The following is a 25,949-nucleotide window of genomic DNA, read 5'->3' as shown; positions in this document are numbered from 1 at the left end:
ATTGGACAAGGGGATGAAGGAAACATTTAGGATCGACGACTGCGATCCCACTTATAGATGCCTAAATGGTCTCGGAATACAATGATTCCAGTCAGCAATCAAAGAGCATTAAAGTACCATACAGATGACCAAAAATCTACCTAATCTGACATCAAAGGATGGAGTTACAGGTGTCTCCATTAGATCATGAAATTTGGAAAGATTAACAATCCATATTAAAAAATGACGATCGAAGAGTTCCAACGTGCTTTTGGGATATTGAACGGTCTTTGAATTAAGCAATTCTGGTTCCATTTGGAAGCTTGAAAAGTTAACATTCTAATATCCTGAAATTGAATAAATTTGACCCCTGGATAGAGAGTTATGAGGGTTACTATTTGACAAGGAGATGAAGGTAACATTCAGGACCAACGACTGCGATCCCACTTACGGATGCCCAAATGGACTCGGAATACGACGATTCCAGTCAGGTATGAAAGAGCACTAAAGTACCTTTTCAGATGACCAAAAATCGACCCAATCTGACATTAAAGGATGGAGTTATAGGCATCTACATTGGATCCCACAATTTGGAATGATTAACAATCCATATAGAAAAATCATGATCGAAGAGTTCCAACGTGCTTTTGGGATATCGAACAGTCTCGGAATTAAGCAATTCTGGCTAACAAGTTAACATTCCAATGTCCTTAAAATATATAAATTTGACCTCTGAATAGAGAGTTATGAGGGTTACTATTGGATAAGGAAATGAAGGAAACATTCGGGGCCGACGACTGCAATCCCTCTTACGGATTGCCAAATGGTCTCGGAATATAACGATTCCAGTCAGAAATGAAAGAGCACTAAATTACCTTTTAGATGACCAAAAATTGACCCAATCCGACATTAAAGGATGGAGTTATATGCATCTCCATTGGATCTCACAATTTGGAAAGATTAATAATCCATGTTGAAAAATGACGATCAAAGAGTTCCTACATGCTTTTGGGATATCGAACGGTCTCTGAATTAAGCAATTCTGGTCCCATTTGGAAGCTTGACAAGTTACCAATCCAATGTCTTGAAATTGTATAAATTCGACCTCTGAATAGAGAGTTATGAGGGTTACTATTGGACTAGGCGATGAAGGAAACATTCAGGACAGACGAATGTGATCCTAATTACGGAAGACCAAGTGGTCTCGGAATACGACGATTCCAGTCAGGTATGAAAGAGCACTAAAGTACCATTTAGATGATGAAAAATTGACCCAATCTGACATTAAAGGATGGAGTTATAGGCATCTCCGTTGGATCCCGCAATTTTGAAAGATTGAGAATCCATATGGAAAAATGAACGTGCATTTGGGATATCGAACGGTATCTGAATTAAGCAATTCTGGTCCCATTTGGAAGCTTGACAAGTTACCATTCCAATGACATGAAATAGTCAAAATTCGACTTCTGAAGAGAGGGTTATGAGGGTTACTATTGGAAAAGGAGATGAAGGAAAAATTTAGGACCGAGGACTGCGATCCCAATTACGGAAGCCCTAATGGTCTGGGAATACAACGATTCCATTCAGGTATGAAAGAGCACTAAAATATCATTCAGATGACTAAAAAGCAACCCAATTCGACATCAAAGGATGGAGTTATAGGCATCTCCATTTTATCGCACAATTTGGAAAGATTGAGAATCCATATTGAAAAATGACGATCGAAGAGTACCAACGTGCATTTGGGAGATCGAAGTCTCTGAATTAAGCAATTCTGGTCCCATTTGGAACCTTGATAAGTTACCATTCCAATGACCTGAAATAGTTAAAATTCAACCTCTGAAGAGAGAGTTGTGAGGGTTACTATTGGACAAGGAGATGAAGGAAACATTTAGGACCGACGACTGCGATCCCACTTACGGATGCCCAAATGGTCTCGGAATACGACAATTCCAGTCAGGAATGAAAGAGCACTAAAGTACCATCCAGATGACAAAAAATTGACCCAATTTGACATGAAAGGATGGAGTTATAGGCGTCTCCGTTGGATCACGCAAATTGGAAAGATTAACAATCCATATTGAAAAATGACGACCGAAGAGTTCCAACGTGCTTTTGGGATATCGAATGGTCTCTAAATTAAGCAATTCTGGTCTCATTTGGAAGCTTGACAAGTTACCTTTCCAATGACCTGAAATTGTATAAATTCAACCTCTGAATAGAGAGTTATGAGGGTTACTATTGGACAAGGAGATGAAGGAAACATTCAGGACTGACGACTACGATCCCACTTACGGATGCCCAAATGGCCTCGGAATACGATGATTACAGTCGAGAATGAATGAGCACTAAAATGTTGTTTAGATGACAAAAAATCAATCCAACCCGACATCAAAGGATGGAGTTATGGGCGTCTCCGTTGGATCGTGCAATTTGGAAAGAATGATAATCCATATTGAAAAATGATGATCGAAGAGTACCAACGTGCTTTTGGGATATCGAACGATCTCTAAATTAAGCAATTCAGGTCCCGTGTGGAAGCTTGACAAGTTACCATATCAATGACCTGAAATGGCCTAAATTCGACCTTTGAAGAGAGAGTTATGAGGGTTACTATTGGACAAGGAGATGAAGGAAACGTTCAAGACCGACGACTGCGATCACACTTACGGATGCCCAAATGGTCTACAAATACAACGATTCAAGTCAGGAATGAAACAACACTAAAGTACCATTTATATGACCAAAAATCAACCCAACCTGACAACACTGGATGGAGTTATAGGCATCTCCGTTGGATCGCGCAATCTGGAAAGATTAACAATCCATATTGAATAGTGACGTTCGAAGAGTTGCAACGTGGTTTTGGGATATCGAACAGTCTCTGAATTAAGCAATTCTGGTCCATTTGGAAGCTTGACAAGATAACATTCAAATAACCTGAAATTGTATAAATTTGACCTCTGAATAGAGATATGCGGGTCACTATTGGAAAAGGAGATGAAGGAAACATTCTGGATTGACGACTGCAATCCCACTTACGGATGCCCAAATGGTCTCGGAATATGACGATTCTAGTCAGGAATGATAGAGCACTAAAGTACCTTTCAGATGACCAAAAATCAACCTAATTCGACATCAAAGGATGGAGTTATAGGAGTCTCCGTTGGATCGCGAAATTTGGAAAGATTAACAATCCATATTGAAAAATGACGATCGAAGAGTTCTAACGTGCTTTTGGGATATCAGCGATCTCTGAATTAAACAATTCTAGTCTCATTTGGAAGCTTGATAAGTTACCATTCCAATGTCCTGAAATTGTTTAAATTCGACCTCTGAATAGAGAGTTATGAGGGTTACTATTGGACTAGGAGATGAAGGTAACATTCAGGATCGACGACGGCGATCCCACTTATGGATGCCCAAATGGTCTCAGAATACGACAATTCCAGTCAGGAATGAAAGAGCACTAATGTACCTTTCAGATGACCATAAATTGACAAATCTAACATTAAAGGATGGAGTTATAGGCATCTTTGTTGGATCGCACAATTTGGAAAGATTAACAATCCATATTGAAAAATGACGATCGATGAGTTCCAACGTGCTTTTGGGATGTTGAACGGTCTCTGAATTAAGCAATGCTGGTCCCATTTTGAAGCTTCAAAAATTGTCATTCCAATGTCCTGAAATTGTCTAAATTCAACCTCTGAAGAGAAAGTTATGAGTGTTACTATTGGACAATGAGATGAAGGAAACATTCAGGACCGACGAATGCGATCTCACGTATGGATGCCCAAATGGTCTCAGATTACGAAGATTCCAGTTAGGATTGAAAGAGGACTAAAGCACCGTTCAGATGACCAAAAATTGACCCAATCTGACATCAAAGGATGGAGTTAGAGGCATTTCCATTGGATCACGCAATTTGGAAAGATTAACAGTCCATATTGAAAAATGATGATCGAAGAGTTCCAACGTGCTTTTGGGATATCGAATGGTCTCTGAATTAAGCAATTCAGGTCCCATTTAGAAGCTTGGCAAGTTAACATTCTGATATCTTGAAATGGCCTAAATTCGACTTCTGAAGAGTGAGTTATGAGGGTTACTTTTGGACAAGGAGATGAAGGAAACATTTAGGAGTGACGACTGCTATCCCACTTACAGATGCCCAAATGGTTTTGGAATAGGACGATTCCAATCAGGAATGAAAGAGCACTAAAGTACCATTCAGATGACCAAAAATTGACCCAATCCGACATCAAAGGATGGAGTTATAGGCGTTTTCGTTGGATCACTCAATTTGGAAAGGTTAACATTCCATATTGAAAAATGATAGTTGAGGTATAAAAATAAGAAGAAAAGATTGAAGCAAAAGAAGATTGAAAAGTAAGGAGAAAATAGAAAAAAATGAAGAACAAAATGACTTTAGGGTGGTTTGCGCAGGTCCGCGCAAATGATATCAGTTACACCAGTCCGCGCAATCGAAATACCAGTTGTGTGGGTTCGCTCAACTGACTTCAGGGCTAATTCTTTGTAAAAAGATCCGAAGCATTGAAAGGTGATCCCACGACACCAATTTTGAGGTTCCACACGTGCGAGGCCCTATAAATAACCCCTCCCCTATTCATTTGGACGGATCGAAGATTTTGGAGGAGAAGCAGAGCAAGGAAGAAGACTAAAGGTAGGAGTGAAGAAAGCGTCGATGGTTTGCGCGGATCTGCGCAACCCATAACGGTTGCGCGGGTCCGCGCAACGAGACTACCCTGCAGTCTGTAAAAGCTAAGAAGCTGACATGCTGCTGAAATGGATAAGTCTCCAGATTTCATCTGTACAAGCTTCAAGAAGAAAAACTAGTAGAAGAGATCTATGTCATATCCCTCTTAAAGAGATGATCAAATCGTGAGTCGAAGTGCTCCCGGATTTGATATCTGATTAGGATATTTGAACTTTGTCAATTGTCAATTGCTGCATTCTAAATAATCTATCTTAGAATCAAGGGATGTTTGAGGATGTCAATGAACTCAGTATTAATGAAATATGATGATTGTCCTTGATACACTTTTTTGTTATGATTGAATAAGATAATATCCCAAATCGAATGCATTTGTTTCTTGTTCGAAATAATGATGATCGAAGAGTTCCAACGTGCTTTTGGGATATTGAACGGTCTCTGAATTAAGCAATTCTGGTCCCATTTGGAAGCTTAACAAGTTACCATTCCAATGTCCTGAAATTGTATAAATTCGACCTCTGAATAGAGAGTTATAAGGGTTACTATTAGACAAGGAGATGGAGGAAACATTTAATACTGATGAATGCGATCCCAATTACGGAAGCCCAAATGGTCTCGGAATACGATGATTCCAGTCAGGTATGAAAGAGCACTAAAGTACCATTCAGATGACCAAAAATTGACCCAATCCGACATCAAAGGATGGAGTTATAGGCGTCTCTGTTGGATCGCACAATTTGGAAAGATTAAGAATCCATATTGAAAAATGACAATTGAAGAGTACCAACATGCTTTTGGGATATTGAACGGTCTCTGAATTAAGCAATTCTAGTCCCATTTGGAAGCTTGACAAGTTACCATTCCAATGACCTGAAATAGTCAGAATTCGACCTCTGAAGAGAGAGTTATGAGGGTTACTATTGGACAAGGAGATGAAGGAAACATTTAGGACCAGCGACTGCGATCCCAATTCCGGAAGCCCAAATGGTCTCGGAATACGACGATTCTAGTCAAGTATGAAAGAGCACTAAAATACCATTCAGATGACCAAAAATTGACCGAATCTGACATTAAAGGATGGAGTTATAGGTGTCTCCGTTGGATCGTGCAATTTGGAAAGATTGATAATCCATATTGAAAAATGATGATCGCAGAGTACCAACGTGCTTTTGGGATATCGAACGGTCTCTGAATTAAGCAATTCCGGTCCCTTTTCGAAGCTTGACAAGTTACCATTTCAATGACCTGAAATAATCAAAATTCGACCTCTGAAGAGAGAGTTATGAGGGTTACTATTGGACAAGGAGATGAAGGAAACATTTAGGACTGACGACTACGATCCCACTTATAGATGCCCAAATGGTCTCGGAATACGACGATTCAAGTTAGGAATGAAAGTCCATAAAGTACCATTTAGATGACCAAAAGTCGACCCAATCCAACATCAAAGGATGGAGTTATATGCGTATCCGTTGCAAGGGCCGCGTAACAACGAAGCTCTTTTGCGCGAGTCGCGTAACCAAAATGCATCATTGCGCTGATCGCGCAACCAAGGAAGTCCGTTGCACGGGTCGCGCAACCAGTAAACATTGTTACATGGATCGCGCAATTAATAAAAGAAAGGTGTTGTGATGAATGGCCTTCTCTACATGTAAAATAGGTCCAAGGGCACGAGAATTGAGGATTGGCACATGTGAAAAAACCTATAAATACTCGATGACTTGGTGGTTAGATCAGGGAATCAACAGCAACACCGTGAACATTTGGCTTCAGTTTTCTGCCGACTCAGAAAGAAACAGCTGAAGATGAATCCAGCCAAATGCGCATTTGGAGTATCCTCAGGTAAATTTCTTGGTTTTGTTGTCCGGCATAGAGGCATTGAAATTAATCCAGGGAAAGTCTGAGCTATTCAAAATATGCAGCCACCAATAACACTCAAAGAATTGAAAAGCTTGCAAGGAAAGTTGGCATACATCTGTCGCTTCATTTCAAATTTAGTAGGAAGATGTTGGCCGTTTTCCCATCTGATGAAGAAAGACACAGAATTTGTATGGGTCTAAGCTTGCCAGAATATGTTCGACTCAATCAAAGATTTGCTAAAACAACTGCCAGTATTATCAGCTCCAATAAAAGGGAAGCCATTAATTTTATATATCTCTGCGGCAGAGGGTTCTTTAGGAGACTTATTGGCTTAGGTGAATGAGACGGGAAAAGAAACTGCTCTTTATTATTTATGCCGAACTCTAATGGGTGCAGAATGCAACTATTCCCCAATCGAGAAAGAGTGTCTGGCATTGATATTTATGGTATAAAAATTAAGACATTATTGTCTCTCTCATAGCATAACTTTGACTTCAAGAGCGGATCCTATAAAGTTTTTGATGACAAGACCAATGTTGTCTGGAAGCTTAGCTAAATGGATGCTGTTGCTTTCAGAATATGACATTACATATGAGCCAGTAAAAGCAGTAAAAGGACAAGCAGTGGCAGACTTTCTTGCAACACATCTCGTAGCAGAATGCGAAGTTGTTAGTGATGACTCTCCGGACGAACAAGTCATGTTGATTGAAATACAAAACCTGTGGCAGATGTATTTTGATGGCGCCACTCGAGCATCAGGAGCGGGGGCAGGAATAATATTTATCACTCCTCAAGGTGACTTGCTACCATACTTCTTCACATTGAGTGCCACATGCACGAATAATGAAGCTGAGTACAGGGCCCTCATTATTGGAATGGATTTGGCTCATGAAATAAAGGTAAGAGCGCTGCATATTTTTTGGGATTCTAAATTGATTATAAATCGATTGACGACTGAATTTGAGGTGAGAAAGCAAGAACTTTTACCATACTGTCGGAAAGCACAGCAATTACTAGAACAATTTTGTCATGTAGAAGTCAAACATATACCGCGGTCTGAGAATGCAAGAGCAGACGCTTTGGCCAGCCTAGCAGCAGCTCTGTCCTGCCTAAATAGAAGTCCCCTCTAAATAACTATAGAAGAGAGAAGATTTTTACCATCCTCAGAGGTCATTGAAGAAATCATCGAAACCCTTCCTATATCGTGTTTAGAGATAACGGCAAACGATTAGCGTCAGCCTTTCATTGATTATCTCAAATACAACATCCTACCAGAAAAACCAGTGCAGAAACAACAAGTTAAGCAACGGTCAAGCAAATTCATCATATACAGCGAAGTATTGTATAGAAGATCTTATAATGGAATACTACTACGATGTTTAGATGAACAAGAAGCAAATCAAATGTTACGGGAAACACACTATGGGGAATGTGGGGCGCCTCAGGCAGGAGGAAACTTATTCCATCGAATGGGATATTATTGGCCTTCTATGCTCAAAGATGCAATAAATTATGCGAAGCGTTGTCATGAATGTCAGATTCATGGAGATGTTATACACGTCCACCCCCCCCCCAGAAGACTTACATCAGTCAGTTACCTCTTGGCCCTTCTCAGTCTGGGGACTTGACGTCATTGGTCCTATAAATCCACCTTCGTCCAAATGAAAGCAGTATATCTTGGCAGCAATAGACTATTTTTCCAAGTGGACAGAGGCAGTTACTTTATGCAATGTCAAAGAAAAGGATGTGGTGAATTTCATCCGGCACACGATAATATACCGTCATGGTATTCTGAAGAAAATTGTTACGAATAATGGTACACCCTTCAAAAACAGAGGCATGGAAAAGCTGTGTCAGAAATTCAATATTTGTCATTCGTTTTCAACGCGTTACTATCCACCGGCCAATGGATTAGTAGAGGCGTTTAATAAAACGATAGTCAAGATACTAAAGAAAACAGTGACAGGGAATAGACATGATTGGGATGAAAGATTAGAAGAAGCATTATGGGCATACAGAACCACTCACCGGACAGCAACAAAAGCAATACCGTACTCATTAGTTTATGGTGTAAAAGCAGTGATCCCAATCGAAATGCAAGTAGTGTCACTCAGAGTGGTAGTACATCAGTCTATGACAGAGGATGAAAATGCAAAAATAAGGCTGAAAGAGTTAGATTTGCTTGATGAAAAATGCCTGGCAGCCCAACAATGATTAAAATCGTATCAAGCAAGAATATCGGCCACTTTCGATAAACGTGTTAAATATCGCTCTTTCAAGAAAGGGGATATGCTGCTGATGCTGAAAAGACCCATAGTGGTCACCTGCGGAATAAGGGGCAAATTTGAGCCTAAATGGATGGACCTTATATAATTAAATAGGTATACTCCAATGACACATATAGCGTGGTGAATCAAGATAGGCAAGGTATAAGTATACCGGTCAATGCTCACTTCATAAAGAGATATCATCCCTGAAGACATTATTGATTTTGATCAAGAATATTATCAGCATATTGATTCTGTATCAAAAGGGGGCAAGAATGGGTAGGACCATGACAATGTATTGACAAATGAATAAATAAAGAAGAAATTCGCAGGCATATCAAGACTATGTATCGACAAGTGTCATGAAAAGAAAGCGAACATCGTCAGACTAAGAGAGCTCTAATCAAGTGAACTGCAAAACTCTGCCAAAATTGATATCGTCACTAAGCTGATGTATTATAAATAATGCAAATGGATCTTCTTGAAGACATTAACAGAAGCAGTGACGCATCAATCTCAGTCAGAGATGTCTATCATTCTCACAGTAGCAATGATCACACCTATTATTGTCTCTTAAGGCATTTTAAGGCGGTTTAGGCAAGCCCTAAAAGGCCAAGCCTTAAAAAGGGCTAGCTACGCATAAGACCTATCATTTTCGCCATTCGGGTAGTAGCGAGAAGCTAGTGGCCTTAAAAAGCCCATGAAGGCCATTGTACGCATACCTATGCGGGCCGCTGATGAAGCCATCGACTAAAAGCCTGAAAGGCTAAAAGTCCTCAAATGGCTGGTCACGGGTAAGACCAATGCCGTCCGTATAGCTTTCCGACAGCGTCATGGGGAACGGAGGAAAATGCCCTCCCGTGAATGGGCTCGACCTTGTAGAGGAAGAAAAAGCGGGCCGCAGTGTGAGCTCCTTGGCCATGTCCATAGATAAGCCAACCATGCGTAAGACCCCCCAGATCTTTGGCTCGATTTTAGTACTAACTCATGAGGAAGGGTTTAAACCTACTCATTGATGGACTGGTAGCCTGAGATTTGGTACCCCAAAGGTCACCTTGTGAGCTCTGTGAACTCTAGAGAGTTACCGTGGCCAACCCTGTGCCTAATTCCAACCAAGTTCACGGCCCCGGTAGCTTCATTGGGCCCCTCTGATGGACCGTGGTTTGTGAACTCCCCAGGTAGTGAGAAGTCCAGCGAACTCCTAAGAGTTACAGAGACCATCACGTAAGACTACTCGACTCCACTACGCAAGAGTCTAAGAAACTGTGTATGCTCCACTACTCAAGAGCTTAAACTGTGTGTGACTAACTAAATTGAAATTTAGTACCGCCAATTAAGATAAGGATCATTTAGGAAATCCTTGACTAACATAGCATAAAAGGATGACTGAAAAAAGCGTAAATAAAGCAGTAATCAAAATGAATATTTATAGTAGCAAGATACAATGTATTGAAGTTATACATTTCAAAATTCCCCTGTAATGACTAGTACTGCTAAATACTACTGCAAACTTTCTTGAAATTTAACTTGAGCAGTCGCATGTTCTAGCCTGGTGGTCAAAGTCATTCTCGTAAGATCAAGGATGCCAACTAACTTTTCCTCCAAAGAGGTAATCAGTTCTTCATTCTTAATCAGTTCGGATCTTTCAAAGTCCACAGAATGAAGGCTACAATCTATTTATTCTTCCACTCTCTCAATGTTCAGATCCTCCTCTGAACTTTGCTTCTCTAGTTGAGCTATTTCTTGCTTCAAGAAAGAAATGCGATCTTGGATAGCTATCTTATTATCAGCAAAGGTCTTCAATTGCTTGCGCAAAGATAAGTGTTCTTGATCATGGCGAGACACAATCGGAGCAAGCCGAGAAACTTTATCTTTAGAACATGCAAGCTGCTTCTTGTATTCTAAGAGTTCAGGTGAAGCAATCACAGCTTCAGCTAATGATAGAGCAGCTATTGAATTATGAAACCTAAGAAGAGCATCGCGTACAGAGGAAACATCAACTTTGGCCATTCGTGCGGCACTATCCAGGACATCCAAAGCAACAATCAGATCGGACCATTGATCAAGATCCTTGAATATCTCAACAATCGCCAATATGGTGTTTCTGATCAACGCCAATTTGTACCCAAAAATCTTCTCAAGTGACGGCACATTCGGTGAAGTGCCAATAGAGCCGGAACTTGCCGCACTGCTTTGAGGTAAATTTTCTATTAAGAAATATAAAGTTATGGTAGAAGTTTTATGTGCAGGTAATTTAAGAAAGTGTAGACAATGAAAAGGAAATACCTTCCGCTGGTATTGGAACGACAGGCAGTTGCGTCTCTGCAGCAAGGGAAGGATTAGGTACTACCATCTCAGCGAAAGATGGAGCCCTAGCTTCAGTACTCAAGGTGACAATGGTAGAGATGGGTAGAACAGTTGACTCTACCGAAAAAACTATTTTGCATCCAACACTCGAAGCAACAATGGTAGGAAGGGGTAAATCACTTGACTCCTCTGGAAAAGAAATCCCGTGTGCCACTGCTCGTGGAGGCATTGAGCATATTGGTAAGGCTGTTGGTGCAACGGGGGGCAAATTTGGAGGAAAAGCACTATCTACCTCCGTATTTGTAACACGATCACCTGAAATGAAATGCGTAAGACAAGGAATAAAGAAAGGTAAATGTAAATAACAATATCAAGACTTACATGGTGAATATCCATATTCCCCATAGTCTAGTGGTTCTCCTTCTTCCCTTGTCATAGAAGAAGTCTTTGCAGGAACGGCCTCAGAAGTTGAAAGAATATGTCCCTCAGTAGTGGGGATATCTTCCGTAATTATATCATCTTCGCCGCTGATATCCACTTCTCCTTCCTCATAGTTATTCTCCTAACCCTCTCCTCCTATATTCTTTCCTCGGAGGAAGTATGTCCAGACGAAGAAGTTGAATCTTCTCCAACAGTGTCTTCTGTGCTTAACTCCTATAACTTGCTTTCCTTTAGAAGGAAGAGATTGAGAGCCTTTCCATTGAATATCTGCAGTAGCTGAAATTGGAGAAGCGGTAGCAGTGGTCTTTCCCTGTGGAGAAGCTTAAGCACGTGTTTGGGACCTTGTCATCGGAGAAGAAGTTGGCTGTTGTTGACGAAGTGTACTCCTAGATATAGGAGAGGAAATCGACTGTTGCTAAAGATGAGTAGAAGAAGAAGGCTGATCTCAGGAATTGACAATATTTTCTGGCTAAGGGAAAGCCTCTTCTGCAACTTTTTCTCTTTGTGGATGATGGAGAGGAATTTGTTCAAATTCGTGAGTATCACCATATGTTGTCCATCCTTCGAGCGTATTATCGGGTTGTACCTCATGAAGGGTTTCGTCCACAGAGATCATGACACAACGATGACCAACAGAGGGGGCATGACTAGTTTCTGCAATAAAACCAACTCCCGCTTCGATGACACGACCCTTGAGCCTGGGAGGTGGAAGCCATACTGGCCTAGTTACTGCCTGGGATGATGAAGGAAGAATTAGCTTGGCCCATTAATTGCTTCCAAATCATGGCCCAATTAAATGGACCAGTACCGTAGCTTCGCATTCTTCAAGTGACTAGCCCACAGTCTTTTGGCACTGCTTGATCGAAGCTAAATTGATGAGCAAAATGACTAGGATAATATGGTTCTCGCCAGAACTCGGTCCCTTCTCTCAGCAGGAGACTACATATCTAATCGATATAAAAATCCCTTTTCTACTGAGGAGAGTGATTCCGTGTCCGCCTTCTCCGTATCTACAATATAATGGGATAGACCGAAGTGGAAGTAGTTTATCTTGGCATCAGAGGAAATGGCATCCTTGGCCCAATCGTAAGATCTCTTTGTCATGGATCTCTTTTGAAAAAAAATAAAGGAGAACCTGGGAGGGATGGACGTAAGCTTTTTCTGGTACGTCGTAAGTCCAAGAGAAATATACACTAAGCCAGCCAAGAAAATATTGCCATGACATGTAAGTTGAAGCAGAACCGACAGAAGGGCTTTTTACATGACATGCAATCTCTCTAAAGCCTCTATAGATCGAGCAAAGAACAGGAGGAGCAAGAGAAAATTTGAGTCCCTCAGCCATGGCGCCCGCTACTATAATAGCATCTGTTAACTTAGAACTTTGGAAGACCACTATGCTTAGCCAATACGCGATGAATGTTGCGAGCTCCCCGGAGATAGAATACTTGGCACGATCTTTTATATCTTTTCGAAGACGTTCAAGATCTCGTGAATGGTTGCCATTGAATCTAGAAAGAAAGAGAAGAGGGAAATGAGTAAATGAAGTCAAGATTATATACATATTCAGCTGTGATAGAAGAGAGAGGAGAGGAAAATTACTTGAAAGCTCTGCTGAAGTGGGCCAGCCATTGCATAGGATGAATTTTATGGATGTTTGGGAATTTCAACATTTCTTTGAAAAGTTCGATGGTCGACTTCGAAATGAAAGGGATACGATCAGGAGAGGAGATGAAAGCAAATTCTTCATTGGTAGGAACAAATTCATCAAAGAATTGATAGGTTATTGGCAAACCAGTAATCCTGTGAACATCCCAAAGTGTGACGCTCATTTCACCTTCAGGAAGATGGAAAGAATTAGTGGAGGAACACCAATAGTTAAGGAATGCCTTCAAAATAGAAGGTTCTTTGCAAAAGTGATGCGACGTCGCTTTAATTGCATGGAAGATGTCAATCTTCAACAGCCTCTCAGCATGCTTCGCCAAAACTGTAGTAGCCCATTCGGGATAATAATTGCGGGGAGTTAGGAGACCTCTCAATCTGAATTCTTCTGGGCTCCAGATGAAGCGACGATGGCTAAAACGTTGCCTAAGTGTTTCATAAAAACAAGTCAGGTATAGACTATGAACGTCGTAAGAGGGGATGAGGAAAATCATGGGATGAATGTTGCCTATTTGCTGTCTCGGTCTCGGCAGCTGCAGGATGCCTTCTAATAGTCTTAGTTCCTTAGATGACCAGGATTCTGTATAGGCCCCAGTCTTTCTGCGGTCAAGTGATCCCTGGGTTCGTAGATCAGCATGGAGTGATGGCAGTGAATACTGATGGGAATCATGATGATGCCCTGTTTGTAAGGATTGTCAAATTCAATGGTACCCTAAACAACACGGACAAATTCCCAAGAGTTGTGGAGTTTCTTCCTATTGTGTTTTTTAATCTTCTCTTGAAACTCTTGGGCTTTGTTTCGACAATGCTTCTTGGGTTTGGAAGGAGGAGGGGTCTCTTCTCTAGCAGGCGACTTTTGACTGATCGTCTGATAATGCGCCGTTGTGTTCAACCATTCAGCCCAGTCATATTCGCGACCATGCCTTAGAGGCATTTTCAGATCGCCCATGGCGATAGCCCTGTGGATGGGAGATGATACATCTCAATGCGTTGGGAGAAGTCGAATGTGGGGAGTACGGGTTCCTTTATATAGGCAGGGCATCTAGCGGTCGTTTTAAATCGTTTATGTAGGGGTTAAGCCGGAGACGATGGTGATTCTGTTGCTTGAGGTGTTGCCATTTGATAAGCCTCAGTGTTTGGCAGCTCTCGGTGGGAGGGTTAATCAAAAGGAGGATCGACGACAATGAAAGTTCTTTTGGTTCGGGCCATGTTGAAGATGAGGAAATTGTGTTAAGATCGAGGAGATTGTTGAAGTGGCAGTTATGCGGATCGCGTAACGAACAGGGTGTTGTGCGGTTCGCGCAACAGATAACGCGTTGCATGGTTAGAGTAACGAGTTGAAATCCTTGCACGACGAAGGAATCATTGCGCAGATCGGGCAACAAATATCAGTTGCGTGAGAAAAGGTTTTTTTGCGAGAGCTCCGCTGCAGAATGGAAGGATGAGAAAATGAACTAAGTTTGAATATTTATAGAAGTTTGGGTCGAGCACCGTACTCGGGTAGGTATTGTACAGGTTGCACAATGGCCTTAAGAGCAACAGAAACTAGAAGGAAAAAGGGGATTGATCCTGATTCTTTAGTTCAGGAGAACAAAGAATGGATCAAGGGGGCATCTGTTGGAGCATAAAAAATTTGAAGGGGAGAAAGATTCAAGAATGAAAGATGGATATAGAATGAAAGGGATGGATGGAAGAACAGTTTAGTCAGTTGCGCGGGCCGCATAACAACGAAGCTCCGTTGCTCGAGTCATGCAACCAAAAGGCATTATTTCGTGGATCGCGTAACCAAGGAAGTCCGTTGCGCAGATCGCGCAATCAATAAAAGAAAGGCATTGTCATGAATGGCCTTCTCTACATGCAAAATAGGTCCAAGGGCATGAGAATAGAGGATTGACACGTGTGAAAAAACCTATAAATACCCCATTCCCCCTCTCATTTTGGGGATCGAAGATTTCAGAGGACAGAGTAGAGCGATTGAAGGTAGAGAGCAGAGAGAAGGCTCGGTTGCGCAGATCACACAACGTGTCTATCCGTTGCACAGATCACGCAACATCTCTTTCGGGTTGCGCGGATCGCACAACACATTTATGGGGTGCGCAGGTCGCACAACAGGCTCATGATTCAGCCAAGCATATTGTAGGAATTGCAGGGAGAGTTTAAGTCCAGCCTTCATCTCCACAAGAACTTCTTTAGAAAGAAGAAATTCCTCGTAAGTATTGGGAGATGATTGAAATAGCACCGGAATGCTACTGAAATTTCTATCTTATTGAAGATTAGCTGATCAATTCAACAATTCCTCCAAAGTATTAGGAGATGGCTAAAATAACGTCGAGATGCTAACGGATTTAAGATTGGACATATAAAATTTCTAATTGTAACTTGTTATTTTTGACCTATCTTAGAATCAAGGGATATTAAAGAGATGTAAATGAATTCAGTAATAATAATATGATGATTGATCCATGTCCATTCTCTTTGTTATACTCAAATAAGATAATCTCCCAAATAGAACACATTTGTTTTCTTATCGAAACAAATCCATATTGAAAAATGACGATCGATGAGTTCCAACGTGCTTTTGGGATATCAAACGGTCTCTAAATTAAGCAATTCTGGTCCCATTTGGAAGCTTGACAAGTTACGATTCCAATATACTGAAATTGTATAAATTCAACCTCTGAATAGAGAGTTATGATGGTCACTATTGGACAAGGAGATGAAGGAAACATTCAGGACTGATGACTGCGATCCCACTTACGGATGCCCAAATGGTCTCGAAATACGACGATTCCAGTCAAGAAATAAAGAGCACTAAAGTACCATTCAGATGACTAAAAATCGCCCAATCTGACATCAAAGGATGGAGTTATAGGCATCTCCATTGGATCGCGCTATTTAGAAAGATTAACAATCCATATTGAAAAATGATGATCGAAGAGTTCCAACGTTCTTTTGGGATATCGAATGGTCTCTGAATTAAGCAATTCTGGTCTCATTTGGAAGCTTGACAGGTTACCATTCCAATGACATGAAATTGTATAAATTTGACCTTTGAATAGAGAGTTATGAGGGTTACTATTGGACAAGGAGATGAAGGAAACATTCAGGATTTACGACTACGATCCCACTTACGGATGCCCAAATGGCCTCAGAATACGACAATTCTAGTCAGAAATGAAAGACCACTAAAATACCGTTCAGATGACCAAAAATCTACCCAATCCGACATCAAAGGATGGAGTTATAGGCGTCTCTGTTGGATCACGCAATTTGAAAAGATTTACAATCCATATTAAAAAATCATGATCGAAGAGTTCCAAAGTGCTTTTGGGATATCGAACAGTCTCTGAATTACGTAATTTAGCTCCCATTTGGAAGCTTGACAAGTTTCCATTCCAATGACCTTAAATAACCGAAATTCGAGCTCTGAAGAGAGAGTTATGAGGGTTATTATTGGACAAGGAAGTGAAGGAAACATTTAGGACCGATAACTGCGATCCCAATTAAGGAAGCCCAAATGGTTTTGGAATACGATGATTCCAGTCAGGTATGAAAGAGCCCTAAAGTACCATTTATATGACTAAAAATCGACCCAATACGACATCAAAGGATGAAGTTATAGGCGTCACCATTGGAACGTGCAATTTGGAAAGATTGAGACTCCTTATTGAAAAAAGACGATCGGAGAGTACCAACATGCTTTTGGGATATCGAACGATCTCTGAATTTAGCTATTTTGGTCCCATTTGGAATCTTAACAAGTAACCATTCGACCTCTGAAGTGAGAGTTATGAGGGTTAAAATTGGACAAGGAGATGAAGGAAATATTTAGGACCGACGACTGTGATCCCACTTACAGATGGCCAAATGGTCTTGGAATATGACGATTCCAGTCAGGAATGAAAGTGCAATAAAGTATCATTTACATGACCAAAAACTAACCTAATCCGACATCAAAGGATGGAGTTATAGGCATATCCGTTGGATAACGCAATTTGGAAAGATTAACAATCCATATTGAAAAATGACGATCGATGAGTTTCAACGTGCTTTTGGTATATCGAATGGTCTCTGAATTAAGTAATTCTGGTACCATTTGGAAGCTTGACAAGTTACCATTCAATTGTCCTGAAATTATATAAATTTGACCTCTGAATAGAGATATGAGGGTTACTATTGGACAAGGAGATGAAGGAAACATTCAGGACCGATGACTGCGATCCCACTTATGGATCCCCAAATAGTCTCGGAATACGACGATTCCAGTCAGGAATGAAAGAGCACTAAAGTACCTTTTAGATGACCAAAAATTGACCCAATCCGACATCGAAGGATGGAGTTATAGGCGTCTCCGTTGGATCACACAATTTGGAAAGATTAATAATCCATATTGAAAAATGACGATCGTAGAGTTCCAACGTGCTTTTTGGATATTGAATGATCCCTGAATTAAGTAATTCTGATCCCATTTGGAAGCTTCAAAAGTTACCATTCCAATGTCCTGAAATAGTCTAAATTCGACCTCTGAAGCGAGAGTTATGAGGGTTACTATTTGACAAGGAGATGAAGGAAACATTCAGGATCGAGGACCACGATCCCACTTACGGATGCCCAAATGGTCTCGGAATACGACGATTCCAGTCAGGAAAGAAAGAGACTAAAGTACCATTCAGATGACCAAAAATTGATCCAATCCGACATCAAAGGATGGAGTTATAGGCGTCTCTATTGGATCACGCAATTTGGAAAGCTTAACAATCCAAATTAAAAAATGACGATGGAAGAGTTCCAACATACTTTTAGGATATCGAACGGTCTCTGAATTAAGCAATTCTGGCCCCATTTGGAAGCTTGACAAGTTAAAATTCCAATATCCTGAAATTATATAAATTCGACCTCTGAATAGAGAGTTATGAGGGTTACTACTGGACAAGGAGATGAAAGAAACATTTAGGACCGACGACTGCAATCCCACTTATGAATGCCCAAATGGTGTTGGAATACGATGATTCCAGTCGGGAATGAAAGAGCACTAAAGTACCATTCAGATGACCAAAACTCAACAGAATCCGACATCAAAGGATGGAGTTATAGGCATCTCAGTTGGATCACGAAATTTGGAAAGATTAACAATCCATATTGAAAAATGACGATCGAAGAGTTTCAACATGCTTTTGAGATATCGAACGGTCTCTGAATTAAGCAATTCTGGTCCCATTTGGAAGCTTCAAAAGTTAACATTCCCATGTCCTGAAATAGTCTAAATTTGACCTCTAAAGAGAGAGTTATAAGCATTACTATTGGACAAGGAGATGAAGGAAACATTCAGGACCGACGAATGCAATCCCACATATGGTTGCCCAAATGGTCTCGGAATACGAGGATTCCAGTCAGGATTGAAAGAGCACTAAAGTGCCGTTCAGATGCCAAACATTGACCCAATCCGACATCAAAGGATGGAGTTATATGTGTTTCCGTTGGATCACGCAATTTGGAAAGATTGACAATCCGTATTGAAAAATGAAGATCAAAGACTTCCAACATACTTTTGGGATATCGAACGGTCTTTGAATTAAGCAATTCAGGTCCCATTTGGAAGCTTGGCAAGTTACCATTCCAATGTCTTGAAATTGTATAAATTCGACCTCTAAATAGAGAGTTATGAGGGTTACTATTAGACAAGGAGATGAAGGAAACATTCAAGACTGACGAATGCGATCCCAATTACGGAAGCCCAAATGGTCTCGGAATACGACGATTCCAGTCAGGATTGAAAGAGAACTAAAGTACCATTCAGATGACCAAAAATCGACCCAATCCGACATCAAAGGATGGATTATAAGCATCTCCATTGGATTGCGCAATTTGGAAAGATTAAGAATCCATATTGAAAAATGACAATCGAAGAGTACCAAGGTGCTTTTTAGATATCGAATAGTCTCTGAATTAAGCTATTCTAGTCCCATTTGGAAGCTTGACAAGTTACCCTTCCAATGACCTAATATAGTCAAATTCGACCTCCGAAGAGAGAGTTATGTGGGTAACTATTGGACAAGGAGATGAAGGAAACATTTAGGACCAACGACTACGATATCAATTACGGAAGCCCAATTGGTCTTGGAATACGACGATTCTAGTCTGGTATGAAAGAGCACTAAAATACCAATTAGAGGGCCAAAAATCGACCTAATACGACATCAAAGGATGGAGTTATAAGCTTCAACGTTGGAACGCGCAATTTGGAAAGATTGAGAATCCATATTGAAAAATAACGATTGAAGAGTACCAACATGCTTTTTGGATATCGATCGGTCTCTGAATTAAGCAATTCTAGTCCCATTTCGAAGCTCAACAAGTCCCCATTCCAATGACCTGAAATAGTCAAAATTTGACCTCTAAAGAGAGAGTCATGAGGGTTACTATTGGACCCGGAGATGAAGGAAACATTTAGGACTGACGACTGGGATCCCACTTACAGATGCCCAAATGGTCTCGGAATACGACGAATCCAGTCAGGAATGAAAGTGCGTTAAAGTACCAATTAGATGACCAAAAGTTGACCTAATTCGACATCAAAGGATGTAGTTATAGGCGTATCAGTTGGATCGCACAATTTGGAAAGGTTAACAATCCATATTGAAGAATGACGATCGAAGAGTTCCAACGTGCTTTTGGGATATCAAACGGTCTCTGAATTAAGCAATTCTAGTCCCATTTGGAAGATTGACAAGTTATCATTCCAATGTGCTGAAATTGTATAAATTCGACCTCTGAATAGAGAGTTATGAGGGTTGCTATTGGACAAGGAGATGAAGGAAACATTCAAGACCGACGCATGCGATCCCACTTATGGATCCCCAAATAGTCTCGGAATACGACGATTCTAGTCAGGAATGAAAGAGCACTAAAGTACCTTTCAGATGACCAAAATAACCCAATCCGACGTCAAAGGATGGAGTTATAGGTGTCTCCATTGGATCGCGCAATTTAGAAAGATTAACAATCCATATTGAAAAATGACGATCATAGAGTTCCAACGTGCTTTTTAGATATCGAACAGTCCCCGAATTAAGCAATTCTAATCCCATTTAGAAGCTTCAAAAGTTACCATTCCAATGTCCTGAAATAGTCTAAATTCGACCTCTGAAGAGAGAGTTATGAGGGTTACTATTGCACAACGAGATGAAGGAAACATTCAGCATCGAGGACCGCGATCCCACTTATAGATGCCCAAATGGTCTCAGAATACAACGATTCCAGTCATGAATGAAAGAGACTAAAGTACCATTCAAATGACCAAAAATTGATCCAATCCGACATCAAAGGATGGAGTTATAGGCGTCTCTGTTGGATCACGCAATTTGAAAAGCTTAACAATCCATATTGAAAAATGATGATCGAAGAGTGCCAACGTACTTTTGGGATATCGATATCGGTCTCTAAATTAAGCAATTCTGGCCCCATTTGGAAGCTTGATGAGTTTCCATTCCAATGTCCTGAAATTATATAAATCCGACCTCTGAATAGAGAGTTATGAGGGTTACTATTGGACAAGGAGATGAAGGAAACATTCAGGACCGAGGACTGCATTCCCACTTATGGTTGCCCAAATGGTCTCGGAATACGACGATTCCAATCAGGAATGAAAGAGCATTAAAGTTCCTTTCAGATGACCAAACATTGACCCAATCCGACATCAAAGGATGGAGTTATAGGCGTCTCAGTTGGATCGTGCAATTTGGAAAGATTAACAATTCATATTGAAAAATGACGATCGAAGGGTTCCGACGTGCTTTTGGGATATCGAACGGTCTCTGAATTAAGCAATTATAATCCCATTTGGAAGCTTGACAAGTTACCTTTGAAATATCCTAAAATTGTATAAATTTAGCCTCTAAATAGAGATATGTGTGTTACTATTGGACAAGGAGAAGACAGAAATATTCAGGACCGACGATTGCGATCCCAATTATAGATGCCCAAATGGTCTCGGAATACGACGATTCCAGTCAGGAATGAAAGTATGTTAAATTACCATTTAGATGACCAAAAGTTGACCCAATCCGACATCAAAGGATGCAGTTATAGGTGTATCAGTTGGATCGCGCAATTTGGAAAGATTAACAATCCATATTGAAAAATGACGATCGAAGAGTTCCAACGAGCTTTTGGGATATCAAACGGTCTCTAAATTAAGTAATTCTGGTCCCATTTGGAAGATTGACAAGTTATTATTCCAATCTCTTGAAATTGTACAAATTCGACCTCTGAATAGAGAGTTCTGTGGTCATTAATGGACAAAGAGATGATGGAAACATTCAGGACCAATGATTGCGATCCCACTTACGGATGCCCAAATGATCTTGGAATACGACGATTCTGGTCAAGAATGAAAGAGCACTAAAGTACCATTCAGATGTCCAAAAATCAACCCAATCTGACATCAAAGGATGGAGTTATAGCATCTCCGTTGGATTGCGCTATTTGGAAAGATTAACAATCCATATTGAAAAATGACGATCGAAGAGTTCCAACGTACTTTTGGGATATCGAACTATCTCTGAATTAAGCAATTCTGGTCTCATTTAGAAGCTTGACAAGTTACCATTCCAATGACCAGAGATTGTATAAATTCGACCTCTGAATAGAGAGTTATTAGGGTTACTATTAGACAAGGAGATGAAGGAAACATTTAGGACTGATGACTGCGATCCCACTTACGGATGCCCAAATAGCCTTGGATTACGACGATTCCAGTCAAGAAAGAAAGAGCACTAAAATACCGTTCAGATGACCAAAAATTGTCCCAATCCGACATAGAAGGATGGAGTGATAGGCATCTCCGTTGGATCGTGCAATTTGGAAAGATTAACAATCCATATTGAAAAATGATGATTAAACAGTTCCAATGTGCTTTTGGGATGTAGAATGGTCTCTTAATTAAGCAATGCTTGTCCCATTTCGAAGCTCCAAAATCTACCATTCCAATGTCCTGAAATAGTGTAAATTTGACCTCTGAAAAGAGGGCTATGAGGGTTACTATTGGACAAGGAGATGAAGGAGACATTCAAGACAGACGAATGCGATCCCAATTACGGAATCCCAAATGGTTTCAGAATACGATGATTCCTGTCAGGTATGAAAGAGCACTAAACTACCATTCAGATGACCAAAAATTGACCCATTTGGAAGCTTGACAAGTTACCATTCCAATTACCTGAAATAGTCAAAATTCAACGTTTGAAGTGAGAGTTATGAGGGTTACTATTGGACAAGGAGATGAAGGAAATATTTAGGACCAACGACTGCGATCCCACTTCCGTCGTGCTTTTGAGATATCGAACAGTCTCTGAATTAAGCAATTCTGATCCCATTTGGAAGCTTGACAAGTTACCATTCAAATATCCTGAAATTGTATAAATTTGACCTCTCAATAGAGATATGAGGGTTACTAATGGACAAGGAGATGAAGGAAACATTCAAGACCGACGACGGCGATCCCACTTACGGATGCCCAAATGGTCTCGGAACATGACGATTCCAGTCAAGAAAGAAAGAGCACTAAAGTACCATTCAGATGTCCAAAAAAATCCCAATCTGACATCAAAGTATAGAGTTCTAGGCGTCTCCATTGGATCGCGCTATTTGGAAAGATTAACAATCCATATTAAAAAATGACGATCGAAGAGTTCCAACGTTCTTTTAGGATATCGAATGGTCTCTGAATTAAGCAATTTTGGTCTCATTTGGAAGCTTGACAGGTTACCATTCCAATGACATGAAATTGTATAAATTTGACCTCTGAATAGAGAGTTATGAGGGTTACTATTGGACAAGGAGATGAAGGAAATATTCAGGACTGACGACTGCAATCCCACTTACGGATGCCCAAACGGCCTCGGAATACGATGATTCCAGTCAGGAATATAAAAGCACTAAAATACTGTTCAGATGACCAAAAATATACCCAGTCCAACATCAAAGGATGGAGTTATAGGCATCTCCGTTGGATTGCGTAATTTGGAAAGATTTACAATCCATATTAAAAAATCATGATCGAAGAGTTCCAACGTGCTTTTGGGATATCGAACGGTCTCTGAATTAAGTAATTCTTGTCCCATTTAGAAGCTTGACAAGTTACCATTCCAATGACCTAAAATGGCCTAAATTTAACCTCTAAAGAGAGAATTATGAGGGTTACAATTGGACAAGGAGATGAAGGAAACATTTAGGACCGACGACTGCGATCCCAATTAAGGAAGCCCAAATGGTTTCAGAATACAACGATTCCAGTCAGGTATGAAAGAGCACTAAAGTACCATTTAGATGACCAAAAATCAACCCAATATGACATCAAAAGATGAAGTTATAGTTGTCTCCGTTGGAACGTGCAATTTGGAAAGATTGAGACTCCATATTGAAAAATGACAATCGAAGAGTACCTACGTGCTTTTGGGTTATCGAACGATCTTTGGATAAAGCTATTCTAGTCCAATTTGGAAGCTTGACAAGTTACCATTCCAATGACTTGAAATAGTCAAAATTCGACCTCTGAAGTGAGAGTGATGAGGGTTACTATTGGACAAGGAGATAAAGGAAATATTTAGGACCGATGTCTGCAATCCCACTTACAGATGCCCAAATGGTCTTGGAATATGACGATTCCAGTCAGGAATGAAATTGCATTAAAGTATCATTTAGTTGACCAAAAACTGACCGAATCTAACATCAAAGGATGGAGTTATAGGCATATCCGTTGGATCGTGCAATTTGAAAAGTTTAACAATCCATATTGAAAAATGACGATCAAAGAGTTTCAACGTGCTTTTAGGATATCGAACGGTCTTTGAATTAAGCAATTCTGATACCATTTGGAAGCTTGACAAGTTACCATTCAAATGTCCTGAAATTGTATAAATTCAACCTCTGAATAGAGATATGAGGGTTACTATTGGACAAGGAGATGAAGGAAACATTCAGGACCGACGACAGCGATCCCACTTACGGATCCCCAAATAGTCTCGGAATACGATGATTCCAGTCAGGAATGAAAGAGCACTAAAGTACCTTTTAGATGACCAAAAATTGACCCAATCCGACATCAAAGGATGGAGTTAAAGGCGTCTCCATTGGATCGCACAATTTGGAAAGATAAACAATCCATATTGAAAAATGATGGTCATAGAGTTCCAACATGCTTTTTGGATATCGAATGGTCCCTGAATTAAGAAATTCTAATCCCATTTGGAAGCTTTAAAAGTTAGCATTCTAATGTCCTGAAATAGTCTCAATTCGACCTCTGAAGAGAGAGTTATGAGGGTTTCTATTGGACAAGGAGATGAAGGAAACATTCAGGATCATGGACCGCGATCCCACTTACGGATGCCCAAATGGTTTCGGAATACGACGATTCCAGTCAGGAATGAAAGAGACTAAAGTACCATTCAGATGAACAAAAATTGATCCAATCTGACATCAAAGGATGGAGGTATAGGCATCTTTGTTGGATCGGGCAATTTAGAAAGCTTAACAATCCATATTGAAAAATGACGATCAAAGAGATCTAATGTACTTTTAGGATATCGAACAGTCTCTGAATTAACCAATTCTGGCCCCATTTGGAAGCTTGACAAGTTTCCATTCCAATGACCTGAAATTATATAAATTCAACCTCTGAATAGAGAGTTATGAGGGTTACTATTGGACAAGGAGATGAAGGAAACATTCAGGACCGACGACTGCATTCTCAATTATGGATGCCCAAATGGTCTCGGAATACGACGATTCCAGTAAGGAATGAAAGAGCACTAAAGTACCTTTCAGATGACCAAAAATTGACCCAATCCGACATCAAAGGATGGAGTTATAGGCGTTTTCGTTGGATCGCACAATTTGGAAAGATTGACAATCCATATTGAAAAATGACGATCGAAGACTTTCGACATGCTTTTGGGATATCAAACGGTCTCTGAATTAAGCAATTCTGATCCCATTTGGAAGCTTGGCAAGTTACCATTCCAATGTCCTGAAATTGTGTAAATTTGACCTCTGAATAGAGAGTTATGAGGGTTACTATTGGACAAGAAGATGAAGGAAACATTCAGGACCGACGACTGCATTCCCACTTACGGATGCCCAAATGGTGTCGGAATACGACGATTCCAGTCAGGAATGAAAGAGCACTAAAGTACCTTTCAGATGACCAAAAATTGACCCAAGCTAACATTAAAGGATAGAGTTATAGGCGTTTCCGTTGGATCGCGCGGTTTGGAAAGATTGACAATCCATATTGAAAAATGACGATCGAAGACTTCCGACATGCTGTTGGGATATCGAACGGTCTCTAAATTAAGCAATTCTGATCCCATTTGGAAGCTTGGCAAGTTACCATTCCTATGTCCTGAAATTGTATAAATTTAACCTCTAAATAGAGAGTTATGTGGGTTACTATTGGACAAGGAGATGAAGGAAACATTCAGGACTGATGATGGCGATCCCACTTACGGATGCCCAAATGGTCGCAGAGTACGACAATTCTAGCCAGAAATGAAAGAGCACTAAAGTACCTTTCAGATGACCAAAAATTGATCAAATTTGACATCAAAGGATGGAGTTATAGGTGTCTCCGTTGGATCGCGCAATTTAGAAAGATTAACAATCCATATTAAAAAATCATGATCGAAGAGTTCCATCGTGCTTTT

The sequence above is a fragment of the Magnolia sinica genome, chromosome 9 (assembly GCF_029962835.1).
Source record: "Magnolia sinica isolate HGM2019 chromosome 9, MsV1, whole genome shotgun sequence".
Lineage (NCBI taxonomy): Eukaryota > Viridiplantae > Streptophyta > Magnoliopsida > Magnoliales > Magnoliaceae > Magnolia > Magnolia sinica.
This window is presented reverse-complemented; position numbering follows the sequence as displayed.